Raw genomic sequence first — 23392 nt, forward strand, 5'->3', positions numbered from 1 at the left:
CTACATCCAGCATATACAACAGATAACCACTATAATATCTACAGATAGATATTTTTCGGATATTGTTTTATTGGTCCTGTTTTTCAGGAATTTGACTGACTGACAGCTATTTGGACCGTTCTACATACACCTTCAAGACTATTTGTAACTAAGCCACAGGGTAAGTTTCCTGGCATTTGACCAACCAAGTAATATAGCCAATTACATGTTATGATGCAAACATTATTTTTTATCCCAACTATAACGTTATCCCTATCTTTCATGGTGGTACCCTATATGTGCTAAATAAGCCATATCACTACAGATGTTGATGTGCTTACTAGGACACGACTCAAATCTCATTGAGACAGTATGCCTAATTCTCCAACATTATTCATTATTTATCAAACACTTGGGTCGCGGCCCATGTGCACAATGTACTATTTCTTCTCTCCATTCGACAGTAATCATTTACCTAATGCTCACCATTATACAGGTGCTTATATCTCCAAAGGTACACTGTTATTGGTTCTTAGTTTGAACTTTTCACTCTTCTCTCAGGCTATCCTTGCCCATGGAGTAATTGTAATGTAATTGGTTATTCATAATGTGCTTAATGCGCAGAGGTTTCTAAGCGTGGACCCGGGGATCAAACCTATGTTGCGCCTCATCATCTTGTTTCCAAGGTGAATGTGTTGCACCTGAGATATCCTCCCGAGACATACACGTGACCTATACTCCCACAGGCGACAGTCAATGCCAAATGGCTACAGATTATGCAGTCGGAACTGGTCCAGCTCGCCAACGACACAGAGAATGGGTTCAACTTGATAAAGAATGAGTTACGAGCGCTGAGGCTTATGACAATGCAAAATAGATATGTTCTTGATATGTTGACAGAAATGGAGGGTGGGGGTTTCAAATATTTGGCGATTCCTGTTGCACATTCGCACCTCCACAAGATGCGGAAAATGCATCACTATCCCACATCATTGCAGCTCTAGCTGTTCGCTTGAAGAAGGAAGGAAAAATTCAGGACAATGATTGGCTAAGCATGACTTTCACTTGGACCCCATTGTGGCTAGGAGCAATCGTGAAGATGGTGATGCCCATCATTGTGTTCCTCTGGTCATTCTTTTGCATGTGTCAGCTAGTTCTTCGATGCTGTGTCACTGTGACACACAATACTGCAAGAATGATGCTATCAATTGGGGGTTCAAAAGCACCTTGCGAAACAAAAAGCATTGAAGTACAGATCGATGTTCCACAGGGTTGCCCAAAGTATGAAATGTGTCCCATCCCATATGGAGATGAAGTTAACCCTTTTTTCCCAACCCCGTGATCCAAAAAACTACACAGATGTTTGGGTGGACCTAGCAGGGGGCAGGGGATGGGGGATGTATTTATATGACTTGTTCACTTGAAGAGTATGCATGTAGGGGGGAGAGTTTGCAATCAGTGTGTAGGGCGTGGGTGCCAGTAAAAATTAATGAGCCATATGTGGATGTAGAAAATGTGGTGTGGGAGCGCAGAGCAATTCCAGAATTTGTCACTGTAGAAGTAATGAAAGGAGACAATGTTGGGAAGGGGGTAGCGCCATCCCCCCCAGGTGCTTTAAAGTAAGGTCAAGATGCATTTGAGGCACTGTATTGAACCAGGGGGAGGAGGGAGAGTGAATGGAACACTTTCCCATCCAGTAGGACCCCATGCTAACATCACCAATTGTAGCATATTCATATGTTGTGATCCAAGGCACGAGCAGCATCGCTATTTTTCGCAGATATTAATATTCCTAGGTAGAAGCGAAGGCTTGATCGGTAAGCATGATAAAGGCACCATTGCATGTACTAGGCCCAAGTCCACGAGGCAACATAAATCTCCAGTCATGCCCGAGCTCCCATGAGGACAGTTTGCACCCTCTACCCACCACACTGTTTGTCCATTGTTCTTGAAAGTGTTGTGAATACGTGTCTTTCACCCAAAAGGAATGTGCCCTAAAAGGCAGTGATTAGAGGCCGGAACCTGGTGGGCATGTTATCTCACTTTGGCAAAAGCATGACCCAGTGAATTCCAGAGTGACCACGAGTTATAGCCCATATAACTGACTAAATCCTAAGCTCCCTGAATTCCATGACACCAGGTGCCCTTTGACCATCAACCCCAAAGTAACAAGTCCTGAAATATTCAAAGAGGATGGACCGGATGTATTGTTGCAGCAGCAATTGTGTTATTTGTACTGTGAGGTGCTGGGAGGGATACATTATAGTTCAAGTAAGGGTGGAGACCTGTGAATCAGATGATAAGGAGGGAGTGAGTGTAATGTTTGTGAGAAGGTTAGAGTGCCCTGCAAACTCCTGTGTGTCTGTTTTGAAGCCTGTTGGTATGAGTCATAAACAAGCTGTACAGTGGGAGAATAGTTAATTTGTTTTTTGACCTTCGATGTGAAAAGCAGATGATCCCTGCAGCACCCATGTGTTGGAAGATGGGCGGACTAGGCTGTGACCAATGAACTGCATCCCATATGGATAAAGGCAGCACCTGCATAGGGTCCATCCAATCAGCCACACAGGTTTCTACTATATGTATTGCTTCATTATGCCAATGTTTTTGCCTCAAATGTTTCTGCTTGTACCTCTTTTTGGCAGAATGTTCTTGGCAGCAGAGTTCTCTGCTGTTGCTCTCATCTGTGCATGAGATTAAACCTTGTTATCCTTACAAAATTGACTTGGGCCTTCCTTCTGTAGTGGGTTGTATTTACTATGGCGTGAGCATTCAGAGGTTTGCTTTCAGAATGAATGGGACTCCTTTCCTTCTCTGATAAATAACTTAACCCCATGGAAGGAGAGTTTAAGCTGTCAGCAGCTTCAACAGGAGTCATTGGAGTAGAGGTTACTACACCATTACACAGTGGTTGAAGTGCATGAAAAGAAGCAGTGGAACTATGTTCCCTACTGACTTGCCACTGCACTCGCCATGCCTGTCCCACGCACAATATAAACCCTCAAACATATGCACCTGCTGTTTAAGAGAACGTTCAGTGCAGTGAACTGAAGTGCAAGTTTCAACTTCTTCCTAGACTTTTATTTTAAAATGAAGCCATTGCGGAACAGTTTCTTTTTAAAATATAAGTATAGGAACAGTAAAATTTAATATACAAAAGTAGAGGGGCTCTGCTCCCAATCACTCCCACACACATTGATCACTGCTATTATAGGAAAATTCTAGCAGTTTCAATCCCACCTTTAGTGTCCAATTAGAAAATTCCCACGGAAGTGTTCAACCTATTTTACCATAGTTCTCAGCGCTAACAGTCCAGAGAAATTGTCATGGGGCATATCAAAGCATAAAGTGAAAAATCAAAGATGATGGAACCAAGCATTTGCCATCTCTCACTGGTTGCCTAAGCTTCAGCCATATCCTTCTTCCCGGGTTTATAACTACCTTCACTTACAAGTGCATTCACCCACTGCAGGGCAGTTTCTACCAGCTATGAAAGTTCACATTAGGATTTAGACATTTTAGGTAAAACTCCCTTGATGCCTAGCTCATTTAACCCTTTTTATGCTTGATCAATTAAAATCACTGTTCTCCAACTCTATCGTTAAGCTTTGATAGAGTTGTGTGTGCCAATAGACATCTGTGTAATATTCGCCTGTCTTCATGCTGCCAAACACACTCTTAAATGGAGTTGACATTTAAAATGGATTCATATTTGTTGTGTACAATAAAAAGGTAAAAGAACATTTCCCATAGCTTTGTTTGTTTCTGTAATTACCACAGCTGAATTGTTTTGTAGGAAGCTGCTTTATCACGGCAGGTGTCACTAGATATGAGAGAAAAAGAAACAGCCAATGTAGTTTTAACAATGGGGCTGCACTTTTAAATATAGCCCATATCTTCTTAACATGGTTTTGGGATTAGTAGTGATTGGAAAGTAATTCAATACTTTATCTAGTTAATAGCATTAGGGCTGCTAGCATCTGGAGTGACAATTGAATGCTCATCATTTTGCTTTCCGAATGTAGGTAGATGTTGTCAAAACAAACACATGGGAGCTGTTTCAGCAAGTCATGTGCATGCCTCTCTGATGTAACTTTCCATGGAAGTTTGCTTGTTTTTTTGTTTATTTATTTGTAGCGCGCGCCAGACCCGAAGGTATCAGGGTGCAAAGACAAGAATACTTTAAGCTTACATACAAGTTACAAGGTTACAGTTACATAGTCATAGAGCTTCAGGTCAGTGCCATAATACAGCATGTAATACAAATTCATTTACATGTGTGGTTCCACAACTGAATGGAAGGGTCCAATCTAGGTTACAAGGTCAAGTACTAGGAGTAGCCGGTAATGCTGGAGCTACAGATCGTTTTCCTTAAGCCACTTGATGATGTTTAATCGAAAGTGTAGGTATGATTGATTGGTCCTTAAGGTGGGCGGGAGGGAATTCCACAGTTGAGCCACTTTAACGGGGAAACTGTCCCCTCCAATTTTAGACATTTTGAAAGGGGGAACTAATACGCAGTTTGTGTCGGCTGCTCTGGTAGATATGGGCATGAGTCTTCTTTTGAAACTCTCTGTCAGGTAGTTAGGGGATAAATTGTTGAGGCATTTAAATGTGAGGGAGCAGTTTTAAGTTTCATTTTGTTAATAGTAGAAAGCCAGTTAGATTGTCTTCTAATTGTTGATATGTGTTCTCTATTGGGCATTCCTAGGGCTGCTCTAAAGGCATTATTTTGAAATATTTGGATGTTCTTAGTAATGCATTTATTATTAGCTCCCAAGTAGAGAGTGTTGCAGTAATCCAGTTTGGACAGCAACAGTTCTCTTGCCAAAGTGGTGCAGCTGATTGTGGATAGGTATGGTTTCGCTGATCTAATCAGCTTACAAGTGTAGGCTGTGGATGATGCCATAGTGTTCACTTGTTTTGCCAGTGTAAGGCTTGAATCGAGGTAAAAACCTATCGTTTTTATCTCCTTAGCAACTTTAAATATATTTCCATCTATAACAAAGGCTGTGTAGTCCTGGCTAAGTTTCTTAATATTAGGTGTCGTCCCCAGGATGATGAGTTCCGTTTTGTCATCATTCAGGCATAGACCATGAAGTGCCATCCTTGCCTGGATGATGAGGTATGTCATATTCACCAAGGCCAAATCCTGTTTGTAATCCCCTGAAAGTGGGATGAGAATCTGGGTGTCATCTGCATAGTTCCTGTAGGTGACACTTAGAAGGTCTAGATCATCGAATAGGGGCTTGGTAAAGATGTTATACATGGTGAGGGAGATGCATGATCCCTGGGGTACACCACGTGTGATGGGAGCAGGGTCGGCAGCTGCTGTGCTGGAGAAGACCCTCATAGTTCTTTCGCTTAGAAATTATTTGATCCATGCTATGGCTTGGGGTGAGAAGTGTGTTGATGATTGTAAGTGGTTGTAGAGTACTTTGTGGTCCACCAGGTCAAAAACTGCTGAGCGATCCAGGAGAAGAAGTAAGGCAGCTTTTCCCTGATCTCTAAGCTCGTCGTCTTGGGCCTTAAGATCAATAAGTGCTGTTTCAGTGCTGTGCTGAGGTCTGAAACCTGATTGCCGGGTGCCTAGGAGTTGGTGCAGCTCCAGACATTTCTGTATCTGTAGATAGGCCACTCTATCTAATATCTTTAGTAGAATGGCACTGTGGTGATTGGCCTATAATTTGTAGGTATAGCTGGTCCCAACAATTGCTTTTAAGGAGAGGGAGGACCCATGATTCCTTGAGATTTCTCGGTATGGTACCTGAGGTGAATGAGGCATTAATAAGTTTAGAGATAAATGGAGATAAATCTCTTGCAGTATCTTTTATTATTTGTGCAGGGCAATTATCGCCTCGACAATTTGATGACTTAAGCGATAGTATTATTTTTTCAACCTCTATTATGGATACTTTATTGAAGTTGAATCACTGTTCTGGTTTGGTAGTGGTATGTGATTTGTTGATTTGGGTGGTAATGGGTTGTATGTTTAGTTTTTTCTTATCGAATTTAACTTGAAGGGTGGCAATTTTGGCATTAAGTGCCTTCTGAATGTCAGAGCATCATGTTTTATTTTTGGAGCAGTTGTCCCGCATCAGGATGGGGTTCTCCAATTCGTTTAGTATTGTGAAGAGCTCCTTGGTGCCTGATTTAGCTTGCATTAGTCTGTTATCACTTTCTTTTTTGACACGCCGTATGCCGGTTGTGTATTTTGTGGAGGAATTGATAAAGATTGCTTTATTCGTCTCTGAAGGTGATACTCACCAAGTGGATTCACACTTGCGTTTTCTTTTCTCAAGGATTTTAGATATGGGGTAAACCAGGGATTTAGGTGTGCTCTTGGTTTACTGTTTCTCATCTTAAACAGGGCAATAGTATCCAAGGCATTGGCCATGACTGTGTTAAATTCATTAACTAGGGTGGATGGATCTAAAGTGTCTGGCAGCATGTTTAAAGTAGGGAGAATTAGAGGTAATAATCTGTCTGTAGCTATATTCTTTTTATTCCTTGTTAGCATCAGGGGTGCTACTAGGTTATTTTGTGGCAGGAGGATTTGTCCTCTTCGAAGGAGCTGATAGGTCCTGGTGACCTATAGATAAGGTGTATGGCAATAGTTTGAGAATTGGATGTGAGAATCTTAACAGTTTATGACTCGCAAGATTTGGTGTGCAAGGGTGTTGTTATTCTCATTGACAGGTTAGTTTTAGCTATGAAAGCTATGCCTCCTCTGCAGGAGTTGGTTCTGTCTTCTCTAAAGATAGTGTAATTGGTAGGCACAGGGAGCATCAAGGCAGGGTCAGCTGCTTGGTGTAGCCAAGTTCAGTAGTGTGGGCTATTCGTGACCTGGCATTAATAAGAGCTCCTTTAATGGCAGGAATAGATGTTGGTTGAGTAGGTGAGGCAGGGCTATTGTGTTTAGCTGGGCAAGTTAGACGTTTATGACGTTTGTCTCTTTTGTGGTGATGGTTAGTGGCAGCGCTTGTTGGGGGCAGTTCTGTTTGGTAGTGGTAGCCTAATGTTGATTTCTATAATGGGCGCATTCAGTGTGGTATCTGGCAGGCAGTTTGAATATTTTCAGTAGTCTCGAGTGTAGTTTGGAGTTCCTGAGTGTCAGGTCGCACGAATGTTGGTTGTTAGGAAGATCAATGTATAATTGGGAGTGGGCGACCTTCCTGGGAGCCATTCTGTGGCTAGGGTGGTCGTGGACAATCTAATGTTACTGTCCAACATTTTGGTGGATGTGTATTGTTGAAGTGGACTCACTAGGGATGCTTGAGGCCAGTTGGGCATGTTACCTAGGAGTAACTGGTATGTCCAGAGACAGTGCACAAAGTATAAATGTGCATGTCTAAATAAAGGGTGTTGAATTAACTAAACAACTTACGAGCCAGAAGACCCACCTGTTTAGAAACCACTAACTACTTTTTAAGGCACAGATCATTATATGAACTTGAGGCTGATTAGCACAATCCATTCAATTGAGCTCCTGACATTTTGAAAAACCCATGAATTTTCCCACAAAAGATGGAAATCTGTCATCAATTGGTATGGACGCATTATGGACCTTGCAAACATGAACTCTTATTTTTGCATTATTGCAGTAATAGATAAAGATAAAGAGAAATTGCTTTGAATTAACTTGCAAAGGGACATTTGCCTGTATACCTTCATTTTTAAGAGCACAGGGTTGAGAGAATTACGTTTTACTGGGCCCGTTGAGTCTGTATTATGAAGAGCAGATCTCTGAGTGAATCTGGATATGTAGAACTCTCAGTAAATGAATGTGGGTGTTATGCATATAGCTCTCTGTGAATCAGGACCAGATCTCTGAAAGCATGTTCATGTGCGTGATATCAGGAATAGAGCTCGGAGTGAATCTGTCTTTCAGTAAGAGCAGTGCTGTCAGGGGGTCCGGATAATACCAACAATAGACATCTCAGTGACTTTGGATGTTAACATTAGCAACTCAAGAGTGAAGCTAGACTTCAAAGCAAGACCATGATTGAATGTAGTTATTAAAAGCATATGTCGAAGTGAGTTTAAGAATTATCAAGTGCCAAGCATTGTGTATTGTGGGTATTATCAAGCCATGTATTGCATCGCAGGGCATATCTTTGCAGAGGTTGACAATTGTAACTGAACCTACATAGACAAAATGAATGAGCATTATATAAAAACTTTTTTTTGATCATCCCAACAAATGTGTTAGTCGTCAATTAATTGTAGATTCGTTCAGCTGACAAGAATCAATTATTGTTTTTTTATATGCAAGTTCTGTTTTACCACTTTTTTATTTTAACAGAACTGGCGGCCTGGGTGTCACCTACACCAACTAAGTGGATGACACCCAGATCCTCATACCGATCACGGGGGACCACGACTCAGACTCTGCCACACTCAATGCCATTTACCTCACCATTCAAGCTTGAATGGCACATCACAGGCTGTGCTTGAACGACAAGACAAAGTTGCTCCTCATAGAATCCCAACTTAGACTTGGTAAACTAAATGATACCTTCAAATCCTTTGACACTGATTGTAACACCAGCAAAGTCTCTAACAAGGTAAAAACACTACATTTTTATTTGGACTCATCACTGACCCTCAGGAAATAAGTAAATGCTACAACCTCAGCCACATACTACACCTGTAAACTCATCTACGCTTGCAGACAAATCCTATCACCCGACAGCTGTATACTCCGGCCAGACCCTTAGTACTGTCCTAACTCAATTACTGCAACACTTTATATGCTAGCACCAAGATCCACATCATACGTAAACTCCAGGATCTACAAAAATAACGCCCTCAGAGTGGCGCTCAACATCCCCAGATCAGTGCATATCGCTTTAAAAAGACACAAACTCCACTGGCTGCCGGTAAAAGATAGAATCACATTAAACACATTAACCTTGACTCACAAATGTCTCCACCGGGTGTCCCAGCCTACTTGTCGGACACAATTACAATACCACACCTTACAAGACCTACTAGAACAGCCTACCTACATATTCTCAAGGTCCAAGTAGCGGGCAGCAGTAGCTTCCCCACGATTGCCAGAAAACAATGGAACAACCTGCCGGTCCACTTAAGAGCACAAGACTCCTTTTGGTTATTCTGTAGACAACTCAAAACGTACCTCTTCACTCAAGGCCTGGGTAATTAATGCCCCCACCCACTTCTGCTGAACTCTTCGAACTCCTACCAGCCATCTTTGTCCTTCCACATAGAACTATGTAAATATTGTATCTATAATAATGCATTTGAACTGTATCTACTGTGCCTTTGTTTATATGTAACCTGCACAACAATTGTAACTGTTTCTCTGTACGTGTAAGAAAGTGCACAGATGCCTTTGGTCTTGTCATGCTATATAAGCAACACAATAAATACATTAATAAATAAACAAAACTATGATGAGAACTACACTGAATATTATGATGAGACCATTTTCCGTGGCATAATATTCTGAAGATATGGTCTGGGCCCATATTCAGATGTGGATCATTGGTCCATGCATTGTATTCCAAAAGTCATAAATACATGCACAGTACTATATTTATCAATAGTATTCAAAGTGTAAAATAATTTCCTGCCATAGTGTTCCTTATGGTATTTTAAATACATAACACAGTATTCCAAGCATTTGTTATTTCATGTGGCATTTTATTTGTGCTAGGCATTATCTTTGGTGTTGATCCACATTTCATATGCACAAAATGGCTGCTAATATTCAATCATTTTCCTGATTAGAGTTACTTCTGGGAAACTAGTGTGAAGTCTAACAACTTTAAAACTGCAGAGGAATAAGTGCACCTCAGCTCTGTATGAAATTGTCATACTTCCCATGAATTCATGAGATCTGTCTCTGAGCACAATCATTGTAAATTGGATTGAGCAATTAGGACCAGACTCTACCGCTGTCAATTTGCAGTTGAATCCGCAAGATGATTCTAGTAATTTCCTAGCATTAGGAAGACATTTCCATGGTGAATGTGTTTTTTATAAATGCTCATATGCTCTTCTGTCATACCTCATCCATAACATTGGGAAATGTGCGATAAAATGCACTAAGTGACCTAATTGTCAAAATAAATGTGTTAAAGGACTACATAGATGGCTCTACTGAAAGACATGTGCTCATTTGCATTTACACTCTCTGATTCAGTAGCACATACATTGTTCACAACATGATTTTGGGGAGGCGATGGCACTGGGCAGCACTGCCACTCTGAAAATTGTTCCAACACCACTAGTCCTCTGTCATTTTATCAAAAATAATTCTAGAGAATGATTTTTTAACAAAATCAAAAAATAGAAAAATCACAGATAGGTTCTCTCTAAGCCACCCATTTCCCTATGTTTATAACCCCACCCTTACCCCAATACATATTTTAAAAAGAAATTCAATATCTTTTCGATTTTATTGTTTCATAAAAAAATAATTCTTTGTTATGTTTTCAATAAAATCACTGGATACCAGTGTGTGGACATTGGACTCTGCAAGTGAGATATTTTAATTAAGAATGTTCTATTAGTTACGTTGGGATATGGTTGATCCATTGTTTTTACAAATAGGCAGTCATTTTTCAAGAGATGGCACAGACCAATGATGATCATAGATTTGGAAGAAGATTCAAATGAGGAGAATTAATGTGTATGTCTCTATCTCTGTGGGAGAGAGTACATTTCTATAGCACTGTTCTAGTCTTTCCAATGCGTTTTTGATCCAGAATGTGACAGTGTCAGACCTGTAAAACAATGATCATCTTTTCATCTGTGGATGAGAGTAAAGGCATGAACAATTCAGGAACATCCATGAGCCCTTCCCATGAACATAGGTTAACATTGTTGCTCAGTCACTAAAACCCAGCTGCCCTCCAACACTTATTATTTTTTGGGAATAAATGCAACTTGGTTTTCCCAAAATAGCTATGCAATTGGTAATTAGATTGTATGCCTTGGGATTTCCACCTGTAGTATCAACAGGATAGGAACGTGAAGGGTTGGAGTAGCTTATTTTCATTTATTTTTTTCAGGCTCAGTACCAACATACAACACTCACAAAATCTTTTCATATTTAATTCTTAATAAGAAACGTCTTTATTAGATTTGTTAGGTTTGAAGCAGTGCTCTTTTGTCTCAATCAAGGCACAGACCATCTTTTCGATTTCAGTTTAGTTTTGAACCTGAATGTAAATGAAACCGTTAAATTGCCTGTTTCCTGGTCGGACTATGTCCTAAGAAATTGTACTGTCACTTATGCTCACAAAGTCAGGGATGATTCAGAATTCAGAGCATCTAAGCAATATTTGCAGGGAATTGAAGACAGTTGCAGATATCACTTTTGAAGAAATGTATTGGAATGTATTTGATTCTCGTGAACTGTTGTCATTTAACTTTAATGATAATATGATTACAGTTCTTGATAAGTTAGCCCATTCTATTAAAGGCAAAGTGAAATATTCTAAACAGAATATCACCTAGACTTGGTGGCCTCTTTTAAGATACATGGTCAGCTTCTGGAACGGGGGTGGAGAAAATGAGAAATCCAGGAGGATAAACTCTAACATATAAAGCGTTTGTTGATGTATCTAACTCAAATAGTGAGGAAAGTAAATCCTACTTCGCTTCTGAAGCATATTCCAATTGTGCAGAACTCTTAAATATGTCTTGTGAGCTGGCTATCTTAATAGAGAATATTACTATGGTGGTTCTTTCTCAAGCCATGTCTGATAAATTAGATTATTTTTTAAATCTAAACATGCCACAATGTGGGTGTCTATTGCCTCGAAACCCAGATTTGCTAAATCCCTGGATTGGTTCTAGTGATTGATGACCCCTACTATCTAAAATATGTCTACCTTCTTGTTGTGACCTGAAGGCAAATGCCTTATCTTTCGAGCATCAGTCAGGCAATTATCTAGAGTTGCCCCTTCTACTTAGGATTTTCCCAGAAGATGATTAAGGATCATGTGTTCCAGATAGCCCTTTCTTCACCCGCTCTGTTCCCTCTTGACTCTAATTCTACTCCTTGTGGATCCTTCTTACACTCTCCCTTTCTCCTCTTACTCTCCTTAACTTCACCCACGTTCTCTCCACTCCATACCAGGTTATAGCTCTCCTGTCTCTACATTCTACCTTGAAAATTTGATCTTTGCCTCTGCTATTTTCTTTTCATTTCCTCCCACCAATAATACTATCCCCTCTCCACCCTAATACTAATCTCTCCTCTAATATGTCCATACTCCATTCCACTACTACTTTCCCCTCTCCACTGCCTTACTACTCTCCAATCTGTACTCCACTACTATGCTTCCCTCTCCACTCCACTTCTACTACTCTTCCCTGTCTACTTTGCTAGCACCTGTGCCCCTCCACTACTACTCAGTCATTCTCCTACCACTCTTTCAGTCACTCTTTAACCTACTCCCTACCTTCCCACGAGTAATCTCACTCATGAACCTTGCATGCATATTCACCACAGAACACCACATTCTCTCACCAACCAGTACCTAAACCTTTGGGGAAATAACCTTCACGCTCCACCACACTGCACTTCTTTCATCTGCCACCTCCACCTCCTCTGACCCCACCAGAACAACCTACATCTTCCTGTTTCCTCTCCCTGTTTTTACCCTCTGTTCAATTGCCCATTTGTGTTTCTCTTGTGGTTCTCAGGCTAATCGGCCCCTATCTTCTAAGTGAGGGCAGTGTCAAAGACAAGTGAATACATTAAAAAGGGGTAAAGACATGTCACATCCAAGTGAATACATACAAGGGAGCCCTTTGCCTCTCATGTGTCTGCTGTCTTTTGTCAATGTTGCCCCGTGTAGGGCAGTGTCATGTCCGGTCTCCAGCGTTCCTTGTGGTACCGCTCAATGTCTATTGCATAGGTGAGTGCATCTGTACATGGGAGCAACTTGTTGTAATCCATGCTGCTGCTCATTATAATTGTTATTGCTGCATCACATTGCAGTTCACTCTCTCTCTCTGTTGCCAGTGGAAAAGCAATAAAACAGGCATAACTCTAGATACTCCGGTCGGCTGCTTACTTGCAAGGGCATACAGGTACATACTGTTTTCTGCAATAAAAAAGACACTGGTCAACATTTCTTCACACAGCAGTATATGATGAACAAGAGTTGTACAATCTGCACTCAGACAGGCAAGAAGGGAAAGGAAAGGAAGTGGGGCACTCCCAACTGCCACATTCCCTCGTTGTGATAGGATTGGCTCTGGTTTCCACCCTGGTAGGCCTCACTCATGAGGCTGAGAGGGGTCCTGATCCCTTCTTGAAAGGGTCAGATTACTGATCCTGTCTCCTGTCAAAAATGACACTAGTTGGAGATGTGGGTACCTTTTTAAATGTATGATTTCATAGAGGAATTGTCCCTATTTGGGGGACAGAAGCAATTATATTTCCTTGGCTACAATAGCCTAAATTGGATGTCTCTAAACATGAGAACTATAGGCCTACCTCCAACCTACCCTCCTTTGGAAAAATACAAGATAGAAAGAAGCTCATAGTATGTTGGAGTACCTAGAAAGCAAAGATCTTAATTACATAAGCAGTCTGGTTTCCGTCTAGTGATGGTGACTGCAGTTTTAATGAATCTGTTGCCTGTGTTTGAAAACATTAACCTTTATATCGATATCCACAGCCAGAAAGTGACCATGTTAAAAAAAAATCCAGCTTTAAATTCAATAAGTTATTTTTAGATGGAAAAAAAACAAAAGGTAGAACTAGGCAATTACATCTGACTGGGGCATATTTGTTTCTGAATCCCCTCAGGGCACCTATCCTCTTTTATTTAAAATTGATCACATTTGTGTGGATTTAGGTCTGTGGTGTCAGCTATATGCCAAAAAACCCGGATCTTGATCATGATTCTGGATTTGCAGTGGAGTTTCTCAGTTTCCTTACAGTGTGGTGCAGCAGTATATATGGGACAGATGGATTCCTCTTAAAAGTAGTACAACAGTGGTCCTGCCCCATGTGTTGCCGATCCTCATGAGCCTTGTCATTCTGCTGCACTGATCATCTGGGCTAGCCATCGTGCCTAATCTTTCTTTGCTTCTATGTTCAAAGCAGTGAGTAAAGCTGCTCATTATCATTTATGGACCATTAGGAGGGTCTATCTCATTTTGAGCATCACTCATCATATGTTTTGGTCCAGACTATTGCAATACTACACATCAGTGCATACGTGTGTTTGCATCAAATTACTTGCAAAGTTTTGTGCTGCTCAAAACCAAGCAATTTAGTAAAGAAGTCTGACCATGTAGTCTCAGCGCCTCTATCTTTGAGTTGGCGTGCTTGGGGGGAAAGAAATCCAGGTCAGACTCTAGATCCAGATCAGGTAGATGCTCAATAAAGTTTGTAAATTCTGTTTGGCCACTCTAGCTGAATTTTATCAACCATCCAACGTGTGCACTCTTCAAAGGAAGCACATTTTAAAACAACACTGATTTCAGAAATTGTGAATGAGTGACAATTTATTTATTGAGTATTTATATAAAGCGCCCATACAGCTCACAGTGTTTAAAGGGGCCACAAGACAAAAATGGGGTGGGGCTGCAGTGGAGAAAACAACAATCCTACTAGGCCTTGTGTCATTCAGATCATGCAAATGCAATAAAACGAATTGCAGGAGGGAAGGGGAGTGGGGGAATGCAGGTAGTGGGAGGGAAGGGGAATTCCGGTAAGGGCGCAAGGGATGCCCATGTGGTGTATATGAACACTTTCATTTAAAGCAAGCAGCTTCAACGTTGCATGCTGAGTCGTTGAAGCTGCTTACTTTGGTGTAAATTGAAGAGTATATTCACATCCGTGTGTGTATATGAACACTTTCATTTACACCAAAGCGAGCAGCTTCAACGTTGCAGTATGTAACGTTGAAGCTGCTAGGTTTTGTTTAAATGGAAGTGTTCAAATACACCTGTGTGTTGTATATGGACACTTTTATGTACACCAAAGCAAGCAGCTTCAATGTAACATTGAAGCTACTTGCTTTGGTGTACATGAAAGTGTCCATATACAACACACGGGTGTATATGAACACTTTCATTTACACCAAACAAGGCTTCTTGTGGCACTCCGCCAGTTTAACGGCACCCAAAGGGTACCGTATTTGTGCACATGTTTAGTGCACATAATAAACTGGCAGACTGCCACAAAAATAGGCTTCCAAAAAGCCAGTTTCCGAATGTGGCGGTTGCTAGGTTGGTTCCAACCCATCCCAGCAACTGCCTCATATATTCCGAAATTGGCTCATTTCTTCCGACTTCAGAGGAGTGCGCCAACTTCAAAATAGGTCTTAAGTACCGAAAAGGTTGTTAAGCCTTTTAACGTCCTTTTCGGTACTTAACACCTACATGGGAATATGGGCCTCAGTCTCTAAAGAGCGAAACACTGTACGATGAATGCCTCCTCATGAGCTAAAACTGAAAGTAGGTGCTGTACTTATGCTTGTATGCAAATTTCTGGCATTACGGGGACTCTGGAATGGAACAAGGTTGACAATTACGCATCTACAAAGACAAATCCTAGATACCCATGTAAATGATGGAACTTAGATACTGTTCTTGTTCTGTGCATACCTCTCATTCCATTAGATACAAATATGCCTTTCAAATAAATAAGAAGACAGTTACCTATACATTTAGCCTTTCAATGGCCATTATTAAGTCGTAGGGACATACGCCCCCTTCCTGGAAGCAATCAGTGCTAATTCCAATATTTAAGAAGGGGGACAGAAGTTACCCTATGGATTTCCGACCAATATTGACCTTTAAAATATGCTAGAATGACATATGTCATCTGGGAACAGCTAGCTATATATAATCACAGGAGGGACCATCATTAGCCGCAGCTAAGAGGAAGTTCTGCCAAGAAGGACACAAAGAAAACAAGTGGTTCTTGGCAGAAATTTAAAAACTCAAAACGGAAAAAATAAAGTCTTTGTATTCACGGGGAAAAAGCCAGAAGCCGTTGGACCTTACACTTTACAAACTTAGATTAGATTCTCAAGACAGCATTCATAGTAGCAAAAAATAAACAATTAACAACAGAATCATAAAGTCCACATCAAATATGAAAGAAATCTTCAAAATTCTCAGAGAACGGGAAACTCCCAGAGGCCCAATAAAGAGTCACTGATAAAAAAAAAACGAAGACTGGTGGACCGCAATCCAAGAAGCAGTGTCCAATAAACTTGCTAATATTAAAAAAGGTATAGAGGCAAAAAAAGAATTCTCAAACACTCAGCTGAACTTAGAGCAGATCCAGCCTCCTACTACATCATGACCACAACAGCAATTTCATGTTACTCCTGTCTCAGAGGAGGAGCTAAGCAAAGTTATTAGAAAATTGAAACCCCCTGTTGCAAGGGAGACCCTTGCTCAGCTATGATTATTCAGGAATGTCCTGACATCTTAATATCTGCACTCACAAACTTTGAGAATGCTTCATTTCAAGAAATTCTTGTCCCCACCGGTCTTCAGCAAGCATGGGTCACATCATTTCTGAAGAAGCTGAAAAGAGACAAAGATACAAGTACAGACTGATAAAAAAAAAAAAAAAAAAAAAACTTTGTCCTCAAAATCCTGGATAGGGTGGTCTATGACCAGATCCCACCTCATATTAATCCTCACCCTATTCTGAATACTTTTGAATCAGGGTTCTGGTCAGCCCGCCTCCTGATGTCCAAGCTGCTAGAAAGAATGGATAGTGGGCTTATATCGTTGCTCAATAATTCTAGATCTATCCGCAGCATTCAACCTGGTGGACCAAGATATATTGGTTAAAGGAGGTTGCTGGCTTTCCCAATCTGGCCACTGAGTGGATGATATCATTCCTGAGTGGGAGACAATGTAGAGTGGCAAGTGGGGAAGAGAAAGCTAAACCAGTTACCTTAGCTTTTGGCTTGTGTCTTGCCCACCCCTTATAATATATGTATGGTTCATTTCTTTGACCTTTTAGAACAAAATAATATTATATTGACAAACTATGCTGATGACATGCAATGTGTCATTCCTATAACAGGATCACATGGAGATGATGATACAGCTATCAACAGAATCTATGACAATATACAGAAATGGACGGTTCAAAATCATTTGGCATTAAACAATGGAAAAACGGAACTGGTGTTAGTCAGCTCGAATCAGAAATTGGCCAAACTGAGTCCTTTGTCTAGTAGCTTTAACATAGAAAACCACAAGTTGGAAATCCAGAGTAAAGTAAAAACATTAGGAATAACACTGGACAAAAATCTAAATATGAAAGCACAAGTCAGCAGCTTGGTGTTGGCATCATCACACTATATAAAATTACTTACTCACCTATGACCATTTATCACACAAGATAATGCAGAGACAATTGCTCGAGCCATTATACGTTCAAATTGATGGTGATTGCTCACAAATGAACATTGGGCAGAATGCCAGACTATTCGCAGGACTATATTGTCAAAAAGAAAAACCAGAGACAGCTCAGATCCAGCAACATGGCACAGCTAAAGACATGCAAATGCAAATATAACAAAACCCTTAGAGGAGCAAAAATGCATTAAAAAGGAAACCATAAACCCTACTGTTTTGCTAAACATCGTTAGATGAGCCATAAAACAGCATAGCATAGGGATTTTATCTGTTTGTTATGTCCTGTTACTTTTTGCGCCCTTAACCCCATGGGTAATCGGTCTGTGCAGTAGAAATACGAAAGTGGGATGAATAGGGAAAGTGAAAATGTGATCATTGACCCTCCCTCTCTGTTCACACACTGACATGATGTGTTCTACATTTGGATGACCCCTTTTGTTCTGGTGTCAAAGGTGTATTTTGCATAAGATGGGTGTTTTGAAAAGAAAGGTTTGTGGTTGAGTTTAAACCTTTTTAATTTAATCTATACAATTGTTGAGGTGGGTCATTATGTGAAAATATAATGGACTCGGGCCATTTTGGTTTCTTTGATCCAGAATGATACCTACTTGTGATGTAGCATTGACCTCTAGCTTAGTAGTTGTTGCTGAAAGGGCATGATGTTTGGGCCAAAGTGTAAAGGCTACATCATACATTTTGGTTCTGCAGTTACTGGGAGCATGCTGGAGCTGACATATAGAGGTGGCATCACTTTGTTAACCATGTAATACAGTTGTACAGAGATGAACAGGACCCTGCTTTGTGTTTCACAGCGTTGTGTGTGTTTAAACACATTTAGTAAATAGCGAAAGGCAGGGACATTATACTTTAAAACTCCCTTGTCTAGTAAAAATACAACTACACACATAAAGTTGCTCTGTAAAAATCATATTAACACGTAAACATCCATATAAAAGGAATATTTGCACTTTTGCTCGATGATCTCTGTACTGAATCCTATCAATCACTAACTCTACCATCACTATTTTAGCCGTAAATCCTTAAAAGTCCTGAAGTGTCACAGTAAGCATAGACCGGCTTGGAAATCTGTAGGGATGTTATGGAAACCATCTACTAGAAAGATCGTAGATGGAATACAATGATAATTAAGGCTCCAAAGGAACTGTGTGTGTGATGGTATTTAAGTACTTACAACAATGGTATACAATGACATTGAAGTCCCTGCGGTAACGGTTTGTAATGATGTTGATGTCCCGACAGAAACGGTGTGAAATGATAATGAAGTCCCTTCAGGGATGGTGTGTTATGATTTTGAAGTCTCCAAATTCATAATTTGTGTTGGTGTTAGAGACAGCACATAGATGGTGTGATGATATTGGAGTCCCCACAGTCTGGAATGTGATCAAACTGAAGTTGTGAGAGACTTGGTAAGTAATGCTGTTTGAGTTCCTGCATGATACTGTGAGAACAAGTCTCATGGCTGTGTCATGTTCTTTATCTTTTTATTGCTGCATGCATGTAGTAAATACATTAACATCTTTTATATGTTGTCACTGGTAAAACTGTGGCAAGAAAATGACATAGGTATTCTCGACAGAGGAGAGGTTAAAGCACAACATAAATCGTAAGCCACCACATGGTGAAGGGTCATAATTTTGAAGGTAGTCTGTTATGATAAATGCATCATTTCAGAGATACCTAGGTTCCCACACAACCGGTGTCTGATAACCTTGAAGCCCCTGCATTGATATGAATGTGATGATATTGAAATTCCCATGGATTTGGTGCATGATAATATTGATGTCACCACAATGATGTCATGTGATCATTTTTATATTCCAAAATCATTGGTTTGGTATGATGTTAAAGTTCACAAGGTTTTGGGCTGTTATCAGGTGTACGTCTTAACTTGGTTGGGGTGTCATGATATGGAAGTTATCACAAGCACCATGTGTCATAATATGAAATCCTCACATAGCTGTGAGGTGTACAATCCAATTGAAACCGGCCCGATAGTATCTGCAATGACATTGAATTTCCCCACAGAGATGATGTGTGAACATGCTGATGTGCCCACAATAAGTGTGTGTTATGATGTTGAAATGCCCTTAAGCATGGTTTGACATTATATTTGGGTTCCCACAGAGATACTGTTTGATAATAGTTCAGTCAACTCATGGATGATATCTCTTCATGTAACTGAATGTCGATAAAGTAGAGTCAGCACAGTGATAGAGTGTTGTGATTCCCAAGTCAATATGAGGTAGTGAGTGGTGATATTGAGCTTCAAATCGAAAGTAGTACTGTGATATTGAATTGAAAGAAAAAATGAAGTCAGCTCCTTTGAATCAACCACATTACACATTCCCTGGGCCTTTTAAATTGAAGAACATAACTGCAGTAACTTTCTATGCAAATGTAGCAATCAATCTACTTTCCACTTGCCACCACGCTTGGACAATATTTACTTGCATTTCTCAGAACAGCTATGTCTACAACTGTTTTGTCTTCATACAAATGCCACTAACAATCCCAACACTATCTAAAGTGTACCAAGGGCAAGACAGGAATTGGACCACTGTGGCAGAATTGTTAAATTCATCATAAACATAGGGGGAGATCCCTGAGAATTCCTCACATACTTACTTTAAGTACTAGAGAGAGAACACTTCCCTGGGAAATCCTACAGATTGTATACACTTGGAAATATACATACAGTCGCTGTGGTCATGATTCTCAGGAGCATGTTCCCAATGAATGATTTGTGTTTGTATCTATATTGAATTCAACAACTTCTCCAAAATGCAAATAGTGCTGGGCTGTGCTCATTTTGTAATTAATACAATCTTTCAACAATACAAATCGGTTCACATTGCCAATATGTTATATTAATGCTTTTAAGATACAATGCAGATGGAAATAAAAACAACTGTAAACTCATTAACTTCACAGACGCACACATTTCACATTTCACTTGGCAACAAACCTTCACCACAATAGGCATAATATACCACAATGGTGCCACAACAACTCCAGTACACTGTGCTGCATGTGTAAATCAATTAAGTGGTTGGTGTGAATGGAACACTTGGTTACTAAAAAGGAAAGGTTACCAGCAAACCTTGAACGGCCTTCTTAATATTCCTTAAAGCAAAATGTAGTCATAAATCATCATGTTTACAATAATATACAGTTAGAATATGCCAATTAGTATCTAACTAATTTAACACATAAGAATACACAAAACAAGCAAAGTAACAAAAGTATGATTAAATACATTACACTTAGAATGCACCTTCAGGTATCAAAGTGCTTTAAATATAACATATATACCAACCGTTATCAAACAATGTGGTAACACTCACAGTAAAATATGGGTTTTAATAATAACATTCCTACCAACCTACCTACCATAATTATTTTTCTCATGACTCAATGAACAGAATATTTTAATACAACAGTGTGTGACAAACAAATTTAACAGAAAACATAGTATCTATAATGTTCTACTTATTATGGTCCAAGAAAATACATTTTATTGCAAACAAACTACTGTGATTTCCCTGTTTACCCTAAATATTACTTCCTCTAATACCTCCAAATACTATTTCTTAAAGAGGCACTGACCCATCAAACCAAGAAACAACCATCCATACTACTAATATAATAGTTTCTACTCAACAATGTTGTCCTCTGCCGGTTTGCAATCACTTTCACAATAAATAGATGAAATGTACAGGAGCCCTGAAATCAGTATCCACAATCTGTTTCCTTTCTACAAACATCATAGTCTGATCAAAGTGATGATAAATATCATAACATTGAAATCTTACTAACAGTAAATGTAAAAAATACACCTTGGATTGTTTTCCCATGACAGAATGATGAGAAAATGCTAGTGCAGTAACAGTGTGGCACAAACACGTTTTGTAGAAAACAAAGAACACACAATGTGCTACCTTTCAGGGTAAACAAATGAATAAATAACAATTAAAGTATGTATAATTTCCATATCATGTTCTACACCTACCCATATTTTATTTTATTTGCAAACACACAAACAATCCCTTGTGCCCATGGTCAGTGCTTTCCAACGTCAATCCAATCGTTAACCCCTTGTCATAGTAGTCAGAGTAAGTGTGGCTTTGGCTATGGCCAGTGGCTAGATTGTTCAGGGGAGGGTCCCAACCTCAATCCCATATATCATCCGTTAAACTTATAGACACTGACTAGCAATGTCTGACAAAGACACATCTGATACCTTGTGACCATGGCCAATGGTTGCCAAATTCAATTGGATACATCTTTCCTTGTTGTAGTAGTCAGATTTGTGTGGCCACACTATAGTCTACAATAATAAAACCAGGCTAACATATACGCCAACAGACATACAATTAAAAAACATTAAGTAAAGCACGAAAAGTATGTCACACTATCCCAATATCGTAAACACAGTGGGGTCCGTAAACATTAAAGATAATATATTCACACTGCAGAATACTTAAAGGTATTTTGTTATCACAAAACACCAATATTATGTACCTTTCTCCCCCTTCCAGTCCTCCCCAGGCACTCTTTCATGCTCGACACAAACAAAAATGTGCTTCTTAACCCTTTTTTTAATTAAGATGAACCCGAACATCCAGTGACGAGAGCGGACCCAAAATAGCAGCTGTCTCGTAAGGTTTTTGATGTAGCACACATTCCTTATTTGACTAATTGCCTCCCTTTCTCGATGTCCACGCATGCCATGTGGCTCTCTGATTGGTGCAGATGCATCTGTAAACACTGAATCAGAAGATGTGAGTCCAGGAACTGGTCAAGATATCACACAATTAATTTCACTTCTTCTTTTTCTATTTGTAAAAAAATCCACTGGACGGATTAACAACACATTTTCAAAAACATATTTTTATCACCAAGCCGCTGCTCCGAGCACTCATGTGCTGCACATCCACGTTCCAGCTGTAGCCTTCACGAAAATAAGTTTCACATTCAAGTCTATCCAGATTTTGAAAAGTTTGGGTGCCCCGTCTGCAACTTTGCCCACCCTTGATGAAACTGCACCAAACTTTGCAATTTTATTAAGAGTCAGGACTATATTTGTTTTCCAAGGTTTCATGTGAATTTCTCAAATTGCACGAAAGTTATATCACCCAAAAACTGGTCTTCAGACAGGAAAGCCAAAGTTACCATAACTACATGGGCGCTATTGCCGATCTTGTAATATACAACACAAATGCTCATCATAGAATGTTTCATTTATTTAGTATCTTTTATTTAGTTTGGCAATCATATTTTTAGTTTGAAATCAGATTTAGGAAATAATTAACTAAATGTTTCTATGACCAATCAAAAGATAAATACTATTGTAGTAGTAGACGATTTGACAAAAAACATGGGGTGCGGTTAGCATGACATTTGAAGACTTATCTGGTCGAGAATACTTCTTTTGTATATTATGTGGGTCAGTCGTAGAGAATATTATAGAAACGCCTGACCTTGAGGTATCCATTGATATTATGCACCCCAAAAAATGACAATTTATATTAACAAGTATATAATTATATAGATCTTTTAAATCAGCATGCTTTGGAAAGGTTTTTTTTTTTCTATATGTGACAGTTACTGCTTTTAGAAATGATCACTCCTTTTCAGAGAATTAATGATGTAATCCTCTTTCTCTAGTATTAGGCAGCACCACTCTCGGACTGATCTATACTGACCTTCGTACACTTGGCCACTATTGATGACAAACTAAGACGTCCTTTTTGAAACATTTTCTGAATGCTTCAGAGAATAAAGCACTTCCTAAAGCAAATGATTGCCAATTATTTTAGTTTTAAACACAGACTAAGTGCATCTTAAACCACACCATTAAGCATTACTTTAATTTAAAATTTTAGTAGGCTATTCGCTTTTTATTATGACATGGAGGTCATTGGCTAAAAAATGGTGCAGTGCACAGTGTAAAATAGCTGTAGTCCATTCACGAGTGTCATTGTCTTCTCTTCGTAGGTGATGA

The sequence above is a fragment of the Ambystoma mexicanum genome, chromosome 12 (genome assembly GCF_040938575.1).
Source record: "Ambystoma mexicanum isolate Mex_15411 chromosome 12, UKY_AmexF1_1, whole genome shotgun sequence".
Taxonomy (NCBI): Eukaryota; Metazoa; Chordata; class Amphibia; order Caudata; family Ambystomatidae; genus Ambystoma; species Ambystoma mexicanum.